The 6,000-nt window shown below is 43.8% G+C and overlaps 1 protein-coding gene across 1 annotated transcript in view; it reads right to left on the reverse strand.

Annotated features, from left to right (window-relative positions):
- Positions 1-4,962, reverse strand: part of LOC138581798 (protein FAM171B-like) — a 105,395-nt gene extending 100,433 nt beyond the window's left edge. Inside the window, exon 1 of the mRNA XM_069652816.1 lies at positions 4,812-4,962. The gene's annotated coding sequence lies outside the window, so the exon portion shown is untranslated. The remainder of the gene's footprint in view (positions 1-4,811) is intronic.
- Positions 4,963-6,000: the final 1,038 nt, after the last annotated feature.

The raw sequence follows: 6,000 nt of genomic DNA on the forward strand, positions 1-6,000 counted from the left end.
AATGCCACAGAAAATGGTCTTAACGCAATCCGAGAGGATCTTTGTGCATTCAGGTTTATAGCACTGCAGAATAGAATGGCGCTGAATCTAATCACTTACTCCACCTACTTGCCTTCTAATGATGCAGATAATGGCACATTGACTCTCGCAATCAAATGGCCAGGTTGAAAATGGACATGGAGGCAGCAGGGGAGATTATTAAAGATGAAAGTCGGTTGTCAATCCTCACCTAGTGGATACCCCAGTGGCTTACCAACATCTGTCGAGTTTTGAAACCTATCCTTATCCTCTTAATAATAATCTGTTGGATTTACCAAATAATAGTAACTTGTGTGTCTGATAGAAATAAACCCAAGCTCCTTGCAGTAATGATAAGTAGTGTCACTCCCTGTTGGAAAGACTAAATTTGTTAAACTGACCCAGAACCAAAGAGACAGGAGAAATAAAAAATATGTATCCAATAGATCACTGCATAGGCCCAGATGGCACCCGTTGGTCACTACCCCCTGACGCAGAGAATTACCCAAGTGCTATAGGGAAAACACAATATTTAGAATGTAACCCATGTGATCATGCTAGGTGGGGAGGGAATATAAGAAACGTATGCAAGATATGGGTGCCCAAAACTATCTATGACTGGCAACAAGAACAAAATAACCAGTACATGGACAAATTCATACTTTACGGGACGAAACAGGGGAATGTTGGGGAGCACATCCAAAGCCCCAAACATGCATGAAAATACAAGCATCAAAGTCACTGTCAAAAGGCACACAGCATAGAGAAAGCAGCCCCACACATATAGAACTCCCTGTGTAGGCCGCTTTATAAGCAATGTCCCCGAGTGGAAATTAAGACATAAAGCACAGACCTTACGCTTGAACGTAATAACATATCCATAACAGGTATAATAGCACTTAACAGTAGCCAGGGAAACCTTAGGGGCACTCATAATGATAGCAAATAACAGTGACCTTTTACACTAATCGAATAAATAACATATGTAGGACTCCAGACCAATACCAAGTTAGCCTTCTCTGAAGCATGAAACCCCTCACCTGCTAAGCGGAGAATATCAGCCAGGCCTTTAAAAAGAAGGAGCACACAAGCTGCAACTTCCCATAGCAAGACTGAATGCTGCACAGTGATTCAGTAAGGCAAAGGGGGGGGCAAACTCGTTCCCAGGCCTGAATTGCAGTAGATAGGTCAACAACAAAGTTACAAAGAAATATCAGATCCCAGAGCTAAAGCCCAAACACTCGACACGGATTGGTCAATACACACCAGCTTGGCTGAGTTCCCACGTCAGTGGTCAAAAGACATAATTTATGTTCCTAGTCAATACATCCAAACGTATTATATTGAAGGCCACAAGCTAGTACGAACCGAAGAATGCGCAGTGAAGAGTACGCCTGGCAATACCGAATGATTTAACAGCAACTCTGCCCTCTGTAGGAAGAATCTCACTGAAAGAGCTCATATTGCCAAGGAAGAAGTCCTACAAAACATCATTGCACATCAGAATTAATCAGGTACCAAAGATTTTTATGAAAATCTGTGAACAAACCTCCCAGCACATATACAATATTAGTGAAGAGTAGGTTTATAATACTGCAAGTTACATACATATGTTAATATAATTCTAAGAGAATGAAGGTGGCAAGCAACTAAGGCCCCAGATCATAAGTTCGGAGGCATGGCAAATGGAATCATGAGAAAGGGAGGAGAAGCAAGTCATGTTTACAATGAGGAGTTGCAAAGTTGAACTGGCAATGAACAGTTCATAATGATGGGAATGGTAAGATGGTGCCAACCGATAAGGTCGTTGTGAAGCGGATGCAAGTTATGTTGTTGTCAAACTGTGAGATCTCATGAAGGGATTTGTTGAAACATACACAATCACTCACTCCACACATACCCCTCCTAAAACAACCAACCAAATATCATTTTCCCTGTTATTTGCTATAAAAACAGCCATGTTGTGTCACCATTTTGAATGTCTTTCTGATAATTCCCCGGCCTAGTCTGTGTTGTAATAAAGCTTTTTTGTTTCCCCTCATATCTTTGTATTGTGGACTTGTGACTTGCCTCACAGTTTCATAACGTCTTTTGGCAGGATAATAAGGTTTGGACCATGCATCTCTTGTTTCTGAACAGGTTTATCTGCCTTAAACAATACAGAGAACGTTTTCTTCTAGGGTGTTCCCAGATAGCATGTTGCCTTCAAAAGAGACTGCTCGGGACTGTAGCTTTATTGGGGGACTTTGCTAGTCTTTAATGTGTATAAGCCTGTGCCCACCTATGATATAGTGACAGAGGCTTTGGCATGATCATAGCCAAGGTTTGAGATTAAGACCTTAGAACTCAAATTCAGTTAAAGACACAAAAGGAGGTGGGGGGATGGGGGGGGAGGAGGGTGAGTGGGGCTGGCAGAGTGATGCTCATGCTGAGATGTGCATACCTACTTTTATCCTCCTAGCAGTCTTCACGGCACAGGAGGATTAGGTAACGACATAGAGAGCAAGGTGGCCTTCCCCGTATTCCCTCTTCATGGCTCCATCCACATTTTTTTGTCTGTGCTCTCCCGGGTGGATTCTTTGTAAAGCATGTATGCACTGCTAGCCAGACTAGGCTGGATAGCGTCCACTTACAAAGTCTGATGCACGCTGGTCTTCTCCACCAGAGGATAAAGCTTGGTCATGAATCCAGGAAAGGAAACCTTCTCAGGGTCTCTGCATTCCCTGAGGGATTTCTTCCTTTACCTCCGGCCGTAGTGGCAACCCTGCTTTCATGGTTCATTTAAACTGATGCGGTATGGAGGGGGGGGGGGAGAGCAGGATCTAAGAGCCACATGTAGTGCGCCACCTGCATAAGAGCAATCGCAACTGCCTCTTTATCCAAATACTTCCACTTTTGATTAGCGTCCAAAGAGGACAAGGATTCCTTGGAAAACAAGGTCAAAGAGGCTAGTCTGAGAAGGGAGATGAAGCATTCCTGCTTTCCTTTTTGTATCCTTCCTCCATAACATCCTTTCAGAAAATCACCAGTAAACATTTGTCTAGAGGCACTGGAAATTTCTAAACTATTTCCTGCACCTTACAGGTGACGTAGAAGAGGAGCTCTCCTCAGGGACGTCATTTAGGGGTCGCCAGAGGTCGCAGCTGCGACCTCTGAGATCTCCCTTGCGACCTCTAAAAAAAAATGTTTCATATTTTTAAAAGACTTTTTTTTGTAATGCAAGCTCCTGGGCTCTGGCTCTTTACTTCTGGGGTGCCTGGATTTCTTGTTCAGGCCCCTTAAAAAAAAAAATAAATAAGAACAGGAGTGAGACAAGTCGAACACTTTCAGCACTGACCCTAAATTTAAAAAAAAAAAAAACAAAAAAAAACAAAAAAAACCAAATAATGTGTCTTTCTGGAATTCTATGCAATAATTGCTAGGCTCAAATGTTTATTTCAGGCACACTTCAGGGGGCGAGTCACTGATTTAATCTGTTCTTAAACACCTCACTCAGCCTTTCATCCTTCTGAGGTCGATAAATGAGTACCAACACAGGTTGGGTGATATTGGATGTATATTCTATATAAAGCACTAAGCGTAAGTGCTATATAATAACATCATTATCATTTGGTCATGGACGCCTGCTTGCATTCACAGTAATTTGGTAATATGGGCCTATACACACTGATCTTAATGATACATATGGCAATCCATTCTTCCATTCTTGTGTGAAATGTACATCACATAGTGAGATCGTAACTATATTTTTCGTAGTGTACAATGCTATGTGATGCCACTTCCTGTTTTGTCAATGGGTGAAATGTCGTGTTCCATCGCTACCCACGATATCACTTCCTGTGGTGTCATCAGGGGGCCAAGGGTCGTGTGATGTCACTTCCACTACCCCTGGCATTTTGGTGAAATGACGTCCCTGGCTCTCCTCCTCTAAAATGCCTGGTTTTGTGTTGCCATTTCCACAATTCTAATCACCTTCCTGTAGAAATTATACAGGATGGCTGAGTCCAGCATCTAGTGTACAGGACACCCCTAGATCCCATGCATGCATGGTCATGGAAACTGCTCTCCCGACAATGCCCTGGCAGTGACCAGCGGTCCCCATTGGGTACTTCCAGCTGCTCGCTTAAGAATAAACGGGGAGATCTCGATGACAATGCCCACTGGGCCAGGCACCATGAATGTGTCCTGCTTACGTACCTATCTGTACATCCTCGCCTTGCATGGCCACTGGAAGTCTCTCCTCCTCCGACATACCCCTTATTCCCGCTTGGCCAAGAGGCCCAGAGGGAATGCAAGCTTGGTGCCCCTCCCTGGCCAGCAAAGAGTTCTATGGATGGAAATTGTGATTTAGCTCACCATGATTTTAGCACAGGTGCTTTTCATGCGAACATTTCAAGTGCATTCTGGTAATTGTATGCCGATGGTGGCCCCACACAAATAAGCAAGTGTCTTTTGCTAATCAAGAGCTAGAAACTGAAAACGATTATTGAAGTAACATTTAGAATGACAGCGCGTGAACGTGCTTCTACACAAAATACAGTCAATCAACATGCTCAAAGTCAACAGAACCTGTGAAGTGAGCATGGTTTGAGTTTTACTTGAAATAGGCTTTCCTAACCGAATTGTTAGTCCTGGTTGTTGCTGTCTCACTTCAGACGCTAATGTGGAGCACCTTCCAACGCTTAAACACTTGCTTGTACCCGTGTATCTCTAGCCAACGTGCCGCGCTGACAGAACCAGCATAACTTCTTTGCAATCCACTATCTATAGCAAGCAGCAATCAACCAACTCACAGAGTTTACAGCAGCAGATGCCAGCAGGGAGCCCCCTTCTGCCTCACAAACCATGCACCTGGGCTGCGTCTTCCTCCTCAAACACGTAGGCAAGCAACCCAGAGGGAAGTGCAGGAGAGCTGCAAAAGCAGGATGGGTGGAGCACAGCCTCGCGCACGTAGACACACTCTTATATATTTATGAAACGAAAAAGGCAGACACCATGTCCTAGTCCTGTCCGATTCTTTATCGCATTCTGGAAGTTGTAGTCGCGGGGTCACTGTAAATGGTAAAAGACTGCTGTAAGGTATCCTCCGTAATATGGAGTCATTTGATAACCTTAAATTACACCTGGTTACTACTTCAGCTGTCGCATTGCTGCAGATAAGGATGACTCGTTCATATTATGCACGTTTTGTTGAATGCCAACTTTGAATAGCAGAGCACTCCAGATGTCCCACTGTGTAGTTAGTACGTGTTGCCTTGCCTCCTGGCCCCTGTAGTTGTATGTGTACTAATTGGAATTTGGACTACAAATCCCAGCATGCCCGTAGGACTGTATTTGCTACTCACCCCCAGACATCGGACAAGGAATTACAAGTCCCAGTACATTCCTCAGTGTGTCTTTAGGTGCTAAATTTCCGCTCCATTCCTGTCAACCCTCTCACCCCACAAGTCACGTGTCATGCTTTCAGCCAGCCTTGATTTTCCCAACAACAACACTGCATTGTGGGACTCGCAGTTTTATTTTTTGCATTATATGGAGAGGGGGACATATCCTGATATGCAAAGTGATTTTAACTAAAGAAAGAAAACAGGTTAATTATGTTACATACGTTATGTTACAAAGCTTGTATACGGCGCCAAACGGTTCACCTAAAATGTATGTCGGCATCACCGACCACGAGAAGACAATCTTCTGCACTTACTAGTGAGGTTGTTGTGGTTAATATAGTGTATGACCGCCATTTGAATATTTAGCTATCACAAACAAACACTTGGCTGTTAATGCTTCGATTATTACTTAATGGTATTCTTCATAACCCCTAGATCTACGCTTACTCTTCAATTGTTGAGAAACCCAGCCTCCCAAAAAGGAACCATGTTTGCCCCTCTGGTGGTATATTACCTCCCTCACGACCCACATCCCTTCATGGGTTAGTGGTGCCAAGCTGGATCATGGGACCTTCCACACCTTGGCAGAGCGTGG

This window comes from Ambystoma mexicanum, chromosome 3q (genome assembly GCF_040938575.1).
Source record: "Ambystoma mexicanum isolate Mex_15411 chromosome 3q, UKY_AmexF1_1, whole genome shotgun sequence".
NCBI classification, from domain to species: Eukaryota; Metazoa; Chordata; class Amphibia; order Caudata; family Ambystomatidae; genus Ambystoma; species Ambystoma mexicanum.